Below are 15345 nucleotides of genomic sequence, written 5' to 3'. Positions count from 1 at the left end.
GATACACATTAAATGTTAAATGTTACTGTTATTTCCTTAAATCAGACTTGAAGAGACCCTAATATATGGAAACTTATGTTTTATAAACCAGTAGGGAAAGGAGTGACTTTTTAAAAAATTGTTTGATTATCCACTTGGAAAAAAGTTAATTTGGATCCCTACTCCAAATCATAAACAAGTATATTTGAGTTGGATTAAAGACGACTTTCAAAAGTAATATTTTAAAACTTAAGTGAATATATTCAACATTTTTTCAGACCTTAGCATGGGAAAAGTTATTTAAATAAGACACAAAGGGACATTCGTAAAAGATGTAAATTTAAATCTATTAAAATTTAAGGCACATGCACATTAAGTACTATAAAAGTGAAAACATAAGCCACAAGAATGTTAATATATATATTATATATATAATATATATGTTATAAAAATTCCTAAATCTCATGAAATACTACAATAGAAATATGCACATGCTGCAAAAACAAAAATATTTGTAAATTTTTTTAATGTTTATTTTTGAGAGAGAGGGAGAGAGAGAGGCAGAGTGAGAGCGGGGGAAGGACAGAGAGAGACAGAGACACAGAATCCGAAGCAGGCTTCAGCCTCTGAGCTGTCAGCATAAAGCCCAACGCGGGGCTTGAACTCACGAGCTGTGAGATCGTGACCTGAGCCAAAGTTGGACACTTCACCGAATGAGCCACACAGGCGCCCCCACAAAAGGTAGATTTCTTACAAGAGTGAATCTGAAAGGCCAGAAACATATGGGAAAAATACTGTTCACTACTCAAGGAAGTTTTAGTTAAAAACATAAGGATGTACTATATCACACCCATCAAATTAGCAACAATGTAAGTTTCAAAATAGCAAGTGTTGTCAAGGACAGCAAAGCAGTGGAACTCTCGCTGTTGGTGGGAAAATACACTGGCACAACCATCAAATTTACCATAGCGAATAAAGACTTATTACCATGTTACCTTTAAAAAGTGCTTATGCATGTGCATAAGGAGACATGAACAAAAATGGTCATGGCAGCCTTGCGTATAACAGCTGAGGGGAGTCCCAACTGGCACTCAACATTGATCGTACATTCATATGATAGCCTTCTGTACAACAGTCAAAATGTGCAAACCAGAGTTATGCATGTCGACACGGATGCTCAAAAATGAGCAAGAAAAGCAGGTTGTGGGGCACTGCATGTTTTCTGATACGAGTTATATGCAAAATGATAACCATATATTACAGCTGTATGCGTAGAAAAAAAATACACAGTTTTGCTAGTGCGTACCAAGAAATGAGTGCTGGGTTGGGGAGATTTACAGGTGTCATCAATTGTGTTTGTAGTATTTTATTTTATAAACCGCAGTTTGAAAACAAGTACATTTGACCTTTGAATAACATGGGGATTCGGAGAGCCAATCCCCCACACAGTCGAAAATCCACATGTAACTTTGGGCTCCCTCAAATCTTCATAGCCTGCTGTTGACTGGAAGCCTCACTGATAACATAAACAGTTGATTAACACATATTTTGTATGTTAGATGTATTATATACTGTAATTTTACAATAAAGCCAAAGAAAAAAAATTTTACTAAGAAAAACGTAAGGAAGAGAATACGTTTACAGTACTATACTGATAAAAATCCACATAAGAGTGGGCCCAAGCAATTCAAACCCATTTGTCAAGGGTCAACTGTACTTTTGTGACTCCAGATTTTAGCATACTTGAAGAAGTTCATAATTAAAATATTTGTTAAAGATCACATAGTATTTAAGGGGCTATATGTATGAACCATTAATACACTTACATTCTGAAAAGACGGCATTATCCACACCGTTTCAGGAGAAAAACATGCTCACCTCTCTACTTGATTGGGAAAGAAATTTGAGACAGGTAGTTTTCACCAGCCATATCCTCAAGTAATAGCAGAAGTAAGATACAGAAACCAATTTGAAACCAATTTTCTAGTTTCATATTTAATGTTGGGCACCTAGGCATTTTGCTTTTGCTTTCCCCAATCAGGCTATTTCCTTATTCTACATATTTTTAAATTATCCACATTCTACATAAATCATAGGATACAAAATGAAATACTCTCTTCTCTGCTCCAGCATCCCACTCCCCTCTCCAGAGATAACCACTGTTAATGTTTTGATATAAATCCCTCTATAGACACATTTGCATCCAATACGTTTATACCCAATACAGATGGGTGTGTTTATACCCGATACATATATATATATATATATATATATATATATATATCTCAAATACATTCATGCTTTTTTTTTGTTTTTGTTTTTTTGGTTTTTTCTTGTCATTACTGTTTTCAGCATTAAAAAGGCACTCTAATACCATTTAGCAAGTTCCCTTTTACACCAGCAGAGTTCTGGAAGAAATGTTTGCACACAGAGACTTACCCTATCATATTTCAGTTCACATTTCTCCTATTGACTTGTTTCTTGCTGTGGTACACAGCTCTACCTAAAGTCAAGATACCTAGGCTCAGATCACGCGTCTGCCACTTCCAAGTTATGGGATCTTGGGCAAATTATTTTCTCTGTGCCTCATTTTAACCTCTGAAAAACTGCATACCTTCCTCATGAGATTGTAAGGAATAAATGAATTTTAAAAGAGTTTGGCACACAATTTATTTTTTAAAGCTATTTATTTTTAGTACTATTAGTGAACAGGTATTATTTATCTAATATCTTCCCCATCCTTCTGAAGGGTAACCCTCCCTCCCATTTTAAGGCCCAATCTAGCCTTGACCACCAGGTATTGGCAACAGGACCCATACTCTGCCTTAAATGACACCAGGCTTTTTTCTTGAGGCCTGAAGTTTGAAACCAAAAGAGTTCCAACTGACACAATTATGTGTCTTGTGCCAGTTCATCTCCTACCCACTACCAGTAGGGACAATAAATGTAAAAAGAGCTGAGAATCAGACTCATCATTTTTACTATCTATGGATTCTGATAAAGAAAAACCTTGCAATTAGAGGTCACAATGAAGATTTCTATGGGCAGAATGTTTTCTTCTTCAGTCACTGTTGGTGTAAAAATAGCTCATTTATTTGGCACTTTAGTTATACATAATTTTTATATTATTGACCTACATATGGAACAAAACAGTACACAAAGAGACTGCTACTTTACAAAGGTCAGACAAGTGGCCGATTCCCACCTCTAGTTTTCAGTATGCACTTTCTGATTGCCAAACTTTGCAAACCATGAAGAAAATGTGCTAGGCTTTAGGGGACACCAACATAGTAATCTGCTTCTTCTGGATCTTTAGTTGGTCTTCCTTTTCAGTGTCACCACTTTCCTATAAGGTTTCGTTTTTAACACCTCAGACTCTTCACATGGATGGGTATATTTTGTTTATGGCAAGTATAATGCCACCATGTGCTCCCTCCAAAGAACTTTTCTGACAGGTATTTTGAGAGAAATTGTGAAACACTCCAGTAATTTGTGTGGAACTGTTGGCATTTCTGCTTCACAAACTGGAGAAATTTATTTGGAAGTCTTGCAAATTTCTCCTCTTGGAGAAAAAAAAAGTGCTACAATTCCAAACTTAGAGTTTTCAAAACAAGCAATTTCTTTACTTTCCAATTTATTCTTATGTTCCTACCCACCCTTGTTCCCCGTGGTAGACCATCATGGTGGCCCCAATTCTTTATCTCACCTGCATCCGCACCTTTTGCTGTTTGCGCTTTCTCTCACTAAAGAGACAAAGCCATTTCCCCGCCCTTAGAAGTAGGTTCTGTGACTAATACAATGAGGTGAAAATGACTGCACCAGTTCAGATTTCTGCATGCGTTTGCGTGTCTCTCCCTGTGCGTGTAAAGTCGCTCTGAGAAAGCCATCTCTGAGCTTGCTGGATGGTCCTCAGAAGAGAATGACGTGCGTGGAGCAGAGCTACCAACTAAGGCCAGCCTAGAGCTTCTCTAGCAACTCCAGCCAAGATCGACAGGGCCACATGGCCACCACCACTCCCCCCGTCCCCCCCAACTGACGCTGATGTGTGAACCATAAATGCTACCCATGAGCGAGGCCTCAGGTTTTCATGATTGGTGGGTATACAGAATTAATGTGGCAATAGATGCAATACATACTCTTAAGCAAACTCATACACATATGACTTTAACACTAGTCATAAATTCATTCAATCTGTTTAGGTCCACATACCCGATTTTCCCCAGAGTCCTCGCAGACTATTCTAGTTACTAAGTCCAACACAAATATACCTCAGACACTCTCTAACTCCCAACTAGTTCAAAAACAATTCTAGCTTAACCATTCCTTTATTATTTATGGTGCAGAAATACTTTCTCCCTTTCTCTATCTTTCTCTCTCATTTTATCCTCAGACCTGCGAGCATGAGAGCCCAAATATCAAAGAGATCCACAGGCCCCTCAAAAGCTCTCTGGACTCATCTATTTCACAAAGTTGCCAGACAAAAATACAGATTTCCCAGTGAAATTTGAATTTCAGATAAATAACGAATTACTTTTCAGTGTAAGTATGTCCCATGCAACATTTGGGTTATACTTACACTAAAAAAATTTAATAATTTATCTGAAATTCAAATTTAACTAGATGTCTTGTGTGTTTCTTTGCTAAATCTGGCAACCCTACCATTTCATGAAAATTTGGAAGGAGTAAATGCAAGCAAGAAGGAGTATGTACCCTGCGGGGGAAAAGAGAAAGGGCAGCCCTAGCCCTAAGTCAAGAAACCAAGAAGTGGCATTATGGAAAAGAGTAGCCCAATCTATGTTCTCTTCGATAGTTCACCATCTGAAAAACTCTCCTATAATGAAGGGGGAAAAAAGGGTTCATTAAAGAGTTCACAGTGAAGTAACCCTTCGGGTGACTTCCTCCCCACCCCCCCTTTTGGGTGACTTCTGTTGGTGGGTTTTAGATACCTTCAAATCATCAGGAAGTTAGATGCATAACAATTCTAAAGTCCTCATTAACCTCTGCATTATTTTTATGATAATTATTAGAACAATTGTTAAATCTAGGTGGGAGGCATGTGAATTATACATGACTTTCACTTTTCCTGTATGTTTGAAATTATTAACACTAGAGATGGAAAATGAATTTTTGAGATACTCCTATTACAGCAACCAGCTGCACTACACACCCGTGGGGATGAGAGATTTAATTTTGGGTCATTTGTTTCCCTTTCACCAATTAAGAATTTTAGGCAGGGGCACCTGGGTGGCTCCGTCGGTTGAGCGTCTGACTTTGGCTCAGGCCATGATCTCACAGTCTATGAATTCAAGCTCCACGTCGGGCTCTGTGCTGACAGCTCAGAGCCTGGGGCCTGCTTCGGATTCTGTGTCTCCCTCTCTCCCTGTCCCTCCCCACTCACGCTGTCTCTATCTCTCAAAAACGAATAAACGTTAAAAAAAATTTTTTTACGCAAGTCAGGGGAGATGATAGAATGCAAGTATTCATTTGACAAGAGCAACTTGCTGTTAGTAAAGTTTATTATTGAAGAGTTAGATGGTTAAGTCTTAAAACCATGCACTCCAAGGTGTGATTAAACACAGCATTATTTGTAAGAGGGCGGAGAGAAGTTAGGAAAATCAAATGTGTTAAGTACCACCTGTGTACCACTAATCTGCTAGGTGATCTTTGAGGTAAATTTTATCATCCCATTTTACACACCAGCTGAAAGCATCTAAGGAATTCCCTCCCCTAAGGTGGTGCTGAGGTTAAAAACAGATATTTGAATGGGTGACGGGCATTGAGGAGGGCACTTGTCAGGATGAGCACTGGGTGTTGTACGTAAGCGACGAATCGCAGGAATCTACCCCCGAAACCAAGAGCACACTGCATACACTGTATGTTAGCTAACTTGACAATAAATTATATTAAAAAATAAAATAAAATAAATACTTCTGGTTTATCACTAGTAAATGAGCAACAACAACAGCAAACCCAGATATTTGATTCCATGGCCCTCATATTTTGCACTATACTCCGCTGCCTTTTTCCAGTTATAAATTTGTATTTGAATAATCAATCACCACCAAGTTGTTTTTTTTTTCTTTACAACAACTTATCTTTTCTAGAATACATCCCTAGAGCCTTTGTAACCTGACCTCTAGTGCCTAAAATTGGGAAAAATCAAAATGAAGTACCAATATTTTTTGAGAACAATTATTCTGCCATTTTGAAACTAGAAGGATGGCTGTTAATTTGTACTAGATGTTGTGACTCATCTGAACTAAATATTAATTGAACACCTCGTAGAACTGTGAGAGGTACTTTAGAAGAGAATGGCCCTTGCCCTCAAGGAGTTTAGAATCTAAGCCAGAGAGATTGGCACAGGGGTAGAAATATGGAGTAATACAATTCAACAGTGCAGGAGATGTCCCAAAAGAAGATCTGTTAGATATAAGAGGCAGTGAAGTCTTTATGATGTAAAGAAGGATCATGATCTCGACTTCCAAAGATGGGTAGGAGCTGGTAATGTAAATACAGGAAGCTGTCCAAGCTGGAAATGTGAGTATAGACTCTGAGAGTCATATGCATATGGTGAGTTTTGTTAACAGAGCTTCCATTATTTGAGAGTGCAAGTTTGTTCATTTATTCAATGAGCATTTGTTGACCATTTTCTTTCTACCAGGCACTAAGCAAAGTGATAAGGAAACAAAGATAACTAAGACACAATTATAGTCTCTAAGAATTATAAACTAGTGAGAGTTCATGAAACAGAAAAATCTGCTAGAAATTTATGTTGCCCATTTTCCCACTAGGTCATTTGTCTCTTTCTTTTTGATTTTTGGGAATTTTTCATATATTCTTGATACTAGCCATTGTTCATTACATGCATTGCAAATATCTTTTTCATACTTGTGGTTTATTGTTTCCTATTCTTTAAGTCGTGTTTTTAATGAAAAAATCTTATCAAAGTACTTGAGCATATTAGTACTTTCTTTTATGGTTAGGATTTTTTTTAATCATCTTTAAAAAATCCTTCCTTACCTTAAGGTCAGAAAAGGGTATTCACTGGTATTTTTTTTCTGAAAACAGTAGTTATCAAGGTCTGAATGCATTTGAAGTTGATTTTTTGTATGGTGTGAGACAGCAATCTATTTTCTGTTTTGCCATCTGTAAGAAGAGTTTGTATTTTCATGTCTATTTGTTAAATGACCATGCCTTTCCCCAGGGACTGCCACACCGTGTCCACCATTTTTGAAGTTCCCTTAATGAATGAGTCTCTTTGGGGGCTCATTTCTCTTCTTCTGTCGGTCAAGATGTGTATTGCTGCACTGATATCACACTCTTTTCATTACTATAGCTTTATAACAAGCCTTCATATATTCAAGGAGAGTTATACCTTTTTCTTCTCCTTCAGAAATGTGTTGGCCATTCTTGACTCTGCTCTTCCATTTAAATTTTAGAATAAACTTGTTAAGCTTTGCAATACAAAAATGGGAATTTTACAGAAGAGTTGATGTGTCTGGCTAATAAACATGAAAAATACTTCAGCTTCATCAGTAATCGAGGGAATACACATCAAAACCACAAGGAGATACCATTTGAACCTATTGGCATAAATGCAGAAGTTTAACAACACTAAGTTGTGGAAAGGATAAACCAACAGACTCTCTTTTCCACTGCCGTTGGGAGTGTAAATTGGTACAAATACTTCCCAAAACAGAATGGAATTATACAATGTTTAACATTTGCATATACCCTTTTACCTCTCTAGATCCAGTGTCCAGACTTCTCCACCCTTCTCTGTATTCTTAGAAGCTGGTCTTTGTAGACTTTCATCAGCGGGTTCTCTTGCATTCTGGCTTCTGGTTGGGTTCAGCCAATGGGAGATCCTGGCACAACACTGGACAGAAGGGTACAGAGTGAGGTCAGGGTTTTCAGTGAGATCAGCTCCCTTTCTGCCAGACTGTTTGGCTGAAAAAAGCGAGACCTCTGTTGGGCAATCCCCCTCCTAAAGCTGCAGCTGCCCCTTTTAGGCTTGAATAATCACTTCCTCCCCTTGCCTCTTCAGGGACAGAGATTGTTATGGCTCCTGCCCTTGCTAGTTCTAGGGTGCTTCATCATCCCATAATATCTCCTTTCTTAAACTTTCCTCAATTACACAATTTGATCTTGTTCATGCCAGGATCCTTATTGGTACAGCCTAAAACTCAGCAACTCCAATGTCGGGCATATACCCAAGAGAAACCAGAGCAGGAATGCTTTCCAGGAGACATGTTTAAGAATGTCTGCAATACACTTTGCACACTTTAGTAACGTCCAAAAAAAAAAAAAAAAAAAACAAAACAAAAAGGAATAACCCCAAAGCCAATTGCGATATGTTTGCCCAATAAAGTCTCATACAAAAGTGAAAATTGATTAGCTATAACTACATACAATAACACAAATGAGTCTTAGTCACCATATGTTAAAGAGAAAAAAATTGACGCAAGCTATAGATGGCAATAGGTAGCATAATAATCTTTTTATAAAATTAAAGGTCTACATATAAATATATGTGCATATACGTGCTAAAACTTTTAAAACGTGAGGCATGAAAAACACCAAATTTAGAACAATGGTTACCTCTGAGTGGGAGAAAGAAGGGATTAGGGAAGGCAAGGAGCACATGGTAAATTATTTGTAATATTTTATTATTCTATTCTATGAATTGGATGATGGATCCCAGGGTTAAAATTAGCTAATAAAATGGCTAAATAAAAACAAATGTGCCCTTAATTACTGTTAAAAATCAGGTTTAGAAACTCTGGAATTCCAGGCTAAGATTTTAAGGTTTATTCTCTAAATAATGTCCTGAAGTTTTTGAGCAGAAAGATGATGTGATTATACATTGAAGTTAATCTGTCAGAAGTGGACAAAAGCAGAAATTCAGAAGTTAATGATCCTTTGCCCAAATCCAAGTGTGAAATGATGGCATGCAGGCCCTAGAGTCATGGCAGTGGCCTCAGAAGAGAAGAGGAAGGAAAGAGAGGCAGGGGTAACAATTGATCATATTTTTGGTGGAAACACAGGAAGCGAAAACAGGAGAGGTCTGAAATATGGGCCAAGACTTAATAATCCAGGATAGACTTTCCAAACCAGAATTTGTGAATTTTAAATATTGTCTTTTAAGGAGATATGAAGAATTTTAGATCATTTGATGCTGTAATAGCTAAAAGTGTACTGAATGCCTCCATGTCTTAGGAAGAGTCCCAGTCCTTACGATTTACTGGGAACTGAACACAAGAGCAAAGCTGTGACACTCTAAGTCACTTTTGTTTTTGTTTTGTTTTTTTTAATTTTTTTTTTTTTTTTGAGAGCAAGCAAGCGGGGGAGGGGCAGTCAGAGAGGGAGACAGAAGATCCAAAGCAAGTGAGCTCTGTGCTGAGAGCAGAGTGCCTGATGCATGGCTAGAACTCAGGAACTGTGAGATCATGACCTGAGCTAAAGCCTTACACTTTGACTGAGCCACCCAGGTACCCCAACTGTTGGCTTTTAGCTACATCTGTAAGATCAGTTATATCTATCTGATAGATAACATCCAAGTTTCTCTTTTTCTTTTTTCATATATTTGTTTGTTTTTATAAAAGTGAGAAGACTATCATTAAGAGATATAAAGAGACATCCTAGCTAAAAAGGTTAAAGAAACCCTCTTTCAAATAATAGTGTGAGCTATCACTGCTTAAATGTCTGTCATTTTAAATGCAGAATACATTTCTATAACCAATATTTCTCTTAAATATTTAAATGACACCCTATCTTTTGCATTCAATAAAAATAACAAATCTTATTAGTGAATTCGACCTGGTGGGTTGAGTTGTTAATCCCAGTACTCTATTTATACAATTATTTTTCAAGTTTATTTCCTATTTTTATCTTGTCCTTCAACTGCGGTATAGTTCAGGGTTACCTATTTTTAGTGCACTCAAGCACCACAGGGTGGAATCGCTTTAACACCTCACTATATAACCAAGGCAGTCCTGGACTGCCCCTCCCTGCCTTGCAGGCAGCCTATGTTTTTATTATCTGTCTTCTACCTTAAAGGGTAAGTCCAAAATTTCCTATTCACCCATCATAAGGAATATCCATGTTTTTACAAGAAGAAAAAAAAAAGGCAATAAAATATTTTGACTACCCCTCTATTTTGGAAGAGACCTCAAAAACCTTGTCTAAAAAATGATAAGACATTTAATACAAGTGTTGAAGGTAATGTGAATAATTTTTAGCAACTCTGGGGGTTTGGCCTCACTTTTTGTCCAGTCTTGATTTTGGGAACCCTAATATGAGAATCCTGTTGTTTTATTTTTTAAGAAGAGAAAATCAGAGAAATAAGCTTGACTTATTGAAGATACTTTTGACAGCTTCCTTCTCTTTTTTATTTTTTAAAAAAAAATTTTTTTTTTCAACGTTTATTTATTTTTGGGACAGAGAGAGACAGAGCATGAATGGGGGAGGGGCAGAGAGAGAGGGACACACAGAATCGGAAACAGGCTCCAGGCTCTGAGCCATCAGCCCAGAGCCCGATGCGGGGCTCGAACTCCCGGACCGCGAGATCGTGACCTGGCTGAAGTCGGACGCTTAACCGACTGCGCCACCCAGGCGCCCCTCCTTCTCTTTTTTAAATCCTTGTCTGGATGAGCTGTCTATGGAACAAGCTGACATTCGTTTAACTCTGAATTTAAAATTTGCCTCAAACACCTTTGATATCTGAGTAGCGGCCAAAATGCCAAGTATGTTTAGGATTATCTGGTTAATATTTTTGCATATTATCCAAATCAGCTCCCTTCTAGAAGGCTGAGCCGTGGGATGAGAAGAAGAAAAGAAATGAATATGCAATGATGACACAGAGTTGTGGAGGGAGAGAACAGTGGTTGGGTGAATGGGAATGTGTGTTTCCTCCTTCGTAGCCATCAGGCTGTCAATGCCATCTGTTGCATAATGTGAGGAACAACTGAGTGTTCCTCTTCAACAAACACTGGCAGTTGGTCTTTTCATTTCTTCCCAGAAGTACTTGCCTTTATCAGGACAAAGGTCTCTGGAGCATCACAGAGATTTTTGCTTTAAGGAATGTAGCAAAACGAAGTTAGGATTGCTTTCTTAAAATTTTAAGTGGTCATAAAGAACTGAGAAGGAAAATGGAAAAACAAATTATTTCCAGGGTGTCTGTCCAACACAATGTTCCTGATGTGAAATTCCGCTTGCCACTCACTTGAAAGGGTATGATTTACCCTAAAAATATCAAAGATTTTGAGACTCAGTCACCAGGATGTGGAATATCAAAGTGAAGTGTGGTTTTACCTGTTTGCAATAGAAGAAAATGACCCATGAACATCTACTTAGAGAGATATTACATGAGTGTTATATTATTCACACTGTACTTCCCTTAGCACTCAGTGTAAGTCTAGTTTAAAGTTATAAAGTTATTCAATTAGTTATTTAATGACTATTTCCCCCTGCTAACCTTTATTCTCTAGGAAGGCAGAACCATATCTATTATGTTTATCCCCCATCTGTAATCCATAATGCATAATAATACCAACAACAGCTAGCATTTATTTTGTCTTTAACCATATGCTCTTCTAATATTTTTTTTAAATGTTTATTTATTATTGAGACAGAGCACAAGCATGGGAGGGGCAGAGAGAGAAGGAGACACAGAATCCGAAGCAGGCTCCAGACTCTGAGCTGTCAACACAGAGCCCGATGCAGGGCTTGAACCCACAGATGGTGAGATCATGACCTGAGCCGAAGTCGGACACTTAACCAACCGAACCACCCAGGCGTTCCACCATATGCTCTTCTAAATGCTTTATCAATATTAATTACTTAATCTATAACAATAGGTATTAATTATTACTCCCATCTTACAAATTACCCAAGATCACATATCTGATAAATAGAAAACCAGAACATAAACCCAGGTACTCTAAGTCCAGAGTCCTCCTTCTTCCATACCACCGGTCATATTAAGCATGAGATATAAATATTTTTGAAAGAATGAATGAGAAATTCAGTAAACTTTTTTTTTTAGCTTGCCTAAGTGAGAAATACATCATTTAATTTTTTCTTCTACTCTCTCATTAGAAATATTGATCCACGTCCCTACAAATGTTGTAGGAAAATAGTGGTAGCCAATAGTATTGATGGCATAATAACATGACAATGACCAAGCTTCGATCTCCATAAAACTATTGCAGAATTCCCTCAATTCAAAAAAAAAAAAAAAAAAATCAAGGAAGTTTTGGTTATTTAGATTAAATTTGCTCGAAGTTGTCTTGATTTACATTTAAACACATTCTGCCATAAATACACATAAGTACATTAGAAAGCAGAGAATCTTTCAAAGCCTTTGTAAAAAGGGCTTACAAATTTAGAAATCCCTTTAAGTGAATTCATCTATTGAATTTAAAAACATTCATTAAGTGTACAGTCTGTAAAAGTGCCATGGGTTCCACTTACTCCACTTCTCCCCAAGGCCTTTATTATTCCTTCCATAGAATAGAATCACTGAACGGCCACTTTCTCCAAATTTGTATTCACTGTGTATTTTAAGCTTGGCTTGACTATTGCTTGTCTCTATTTTAATATGCTTCCACAAAGGAACACATTTCACTGATTCACAAATAATAGAATTCTTTATGAATCGTAAGGAGTAACAGATATGTGTATCAGTAAATATATTTGCTTGTTCCCAAATTCGACTTCATGATAAAAGTGCAGTAACATTTAAGGAGGAGAGATTTTATTGCTTTTGTTAGAATCAATTTATTTCGTGAGAGCAAAGGGTCTTGAGCAAGGCAGTGAGGTCTGTATTCGGGGCCACAACACCAGAGACGTGGGTCCCAGTCTCGATAATGCCATCAATTCACCGGGAGAGCCTATCCAAGCCACTTAACTTCTCAGAGTCTCAGTTCCTTCATTGGTAACACTAATATTCCATGGATTGACCCTTGTCTCTTCTAGAAAACATATGTTATAATGAATCATCACAACAGTACTGTGAATTTAATAGTAACATGTTTTAAAGTAGCCATAAAGAGGGGGGGCACCTGTCCTTTCTTGAAATCTAGATTACATCTAAGTGATATTGTTTCTCTATGAAGAAATAGAATGAGCTATGGTGAGGTGACTTGTGTAAATGATCTCATTCGGGAGGCACCGAGGGGACAGAGACTTGTCATTGCCAAGTAAGTCACATTTAAATTCCCTCAAGCCTTGAGAAATAATGTGAGGGAAAGAGCGAAAATAGCACAGTCATTCCTTTGGACCAAGTCGACTCCTAGGCCTCCTGAGAGCAGCACAGCTGTGTATTCATCTATATGCAAAGAGAAATAATAAGAATCATCTATATTTGGCACATGGAGCTTTTCTATATACCAGTGCACTCATCTATTAATATATTTTATGCTGAGCCTTTCGGTAAGGAAAGATCCACCATGCACACTGCCTCATGCACAGCTACAGACACATATTGAAGATGCTTTTTTCCCCTGAAATACAGAAAATTGCAAGAGCACACAGCCACACGAAACCAGCTAGAATGAAACTGGAGGCAGCTGTATCTGATTGAAACCGTGGAGAGAATTGAGATTGACAGAGTTGCAGGGCTAGGAGGTTAATGAGTCCATAGTCCTGCCTCCAGGCAGAACTGTCCTGAACCATTCCAGGCAAATGACAGCTCAGCCTCTTGGAACAAAAAAAAAAAAAAAAAAAAAAAAAGAAAAGACAGAAAGAAAGAAAAGAAAGAAATCTTCATAACGTGCTTCAGTAACGTATTCCATTGTCTAAATGTCCTTATCCTCATGAAGTTCTGAGAGAAATCTAAGTCCACACTCTTCTCTGTTTAATCTCCATGTTGACAGATACAGAGAATAATAAATTGACAGAAATGTCAAAGATGATGAGAGCCTTAGAGACGGGTCACAGGATTGGTTATCATTACCTTTCCAGAGACCTCGGACGAGAAAATAATTAGCAAGCCCATGGACTGTGGTTCTAGTTACAGTAAAATTAGAGGTCCGTTTTTTGTTTGTTTGTTTGTTTTTTTGTTTTTGTTTTGTTTTGTTTTGTTTTGTTTTTATAAAGAAGACCTATTTATCATGAGTCACCAAATGAAAATTTGCCTTGTACTTTATGGCAAGTACTGTAGGTCTGGTCAACACTAGCCTGAACTGAAACACATAATCAAAGAATAGGTTCTTATGTTAAAAAGCAAGGGAAGTATAGGGCTGATGTGCCCGTGGACCCATACCTCTTTTTTTTTTTTTTTTTTCTAATTCTTTGTTGTTATAGTATTCCAAATTAAGGATAATTTCTTATATGTAATACTAAATAACACATTACTGCCTCTTTGGGTTTTTTTGTTTTTGTTTTTGTTTTACTTCTGGGCATTACGAATGATGAATGTGTTGGCAGCATTATACAAAAGCAAAGAGCAGGGTTAAGACCAGGTTTCAAATCCCTTGTCTACTACTTATCAACTGCCTGGTTTCAAGGAAGCTGCTTGATCTCTGAGCTTCATTGCCCTCACCGGTAAGGTGGAACTAATGATACTTATTCCACACTGGTCTTGGCAAAGAAAAGGGGATAACACTGGTAAGAGCATGTAGGACCAAGTAGGCACTAGAATAAATGTTCGTTGCCCATGAATATGATCTGTCACACACTGCCTTTCTTTCCTCTTCTCCACTCCTTATAAGTTCTGAGAAGTGGCTGAGGGACAAACCAGATCCTCTGAGGTCACTAGACTATTTCTGCTTCCGTTCGGACTCTCTTCTCTGTTGCTGATCCCCATGTGAACTCGTGAGGGCATTTCCCTTAGAGACATGAAGGCTAAGAGCATGGAGATCTTCTGATGCCAAGTTAAAACTAACGCTGGATTTTACCTTGAATTTTTAAAAGATCTGTGTGTGTTACATTTGTGCTAAGAACAAGTAGATGAAATTCAAATTCTTAAACACCATATTCATTTTTAGAAAGCTGTAATAGAACTGCTTTGTCCAAAGGATAAAAAGACTGATTCAAAGACAGACTACTTTTTAGTTCACAGGAGTGAGCAAGAAAGTAACTATTATTCATTTTGAAGTAGAAATGCTAATATCTACAAGATTTGAAAGAGATTTAAATAACCTTATCAAAGTAATATGTTCTTATTACATAAAACAGAGATAAACGTAGAGACATTTTAAGACATCACACCAAATTTTAGGATCCAGAGACAAGCACTAGCAATATTTGGGTACATATGTTCTCTTTTTCTGCAAATATTCTGATGAGCAGGACTGCTTTCAAGTTCAAGTTCTCCCACTTACTAGCTCATCTTGGTCAAGCTGTTTGGCTTCTGTAAGCATT

The sequence above is a fragment of the Lynx canadensis genome, chromosome C1, assembly GCF_007474595.2.
Source record: "Lynx canadensis isolate LIC74 chromosome C1, mLynCan4.pri.v2, whole genome shotgun sequence".
Taxonomy (NCBI): Eukaryota; Metazoa; Chordata; class Mammalia; order Carnivora; family Felidae; genus Lynx; species Lynx canadensis.
The sequence above is the reverse complement of the archived record's forward strand: the minus strand, read 5'-3'. Positions refer to the sequence as shown.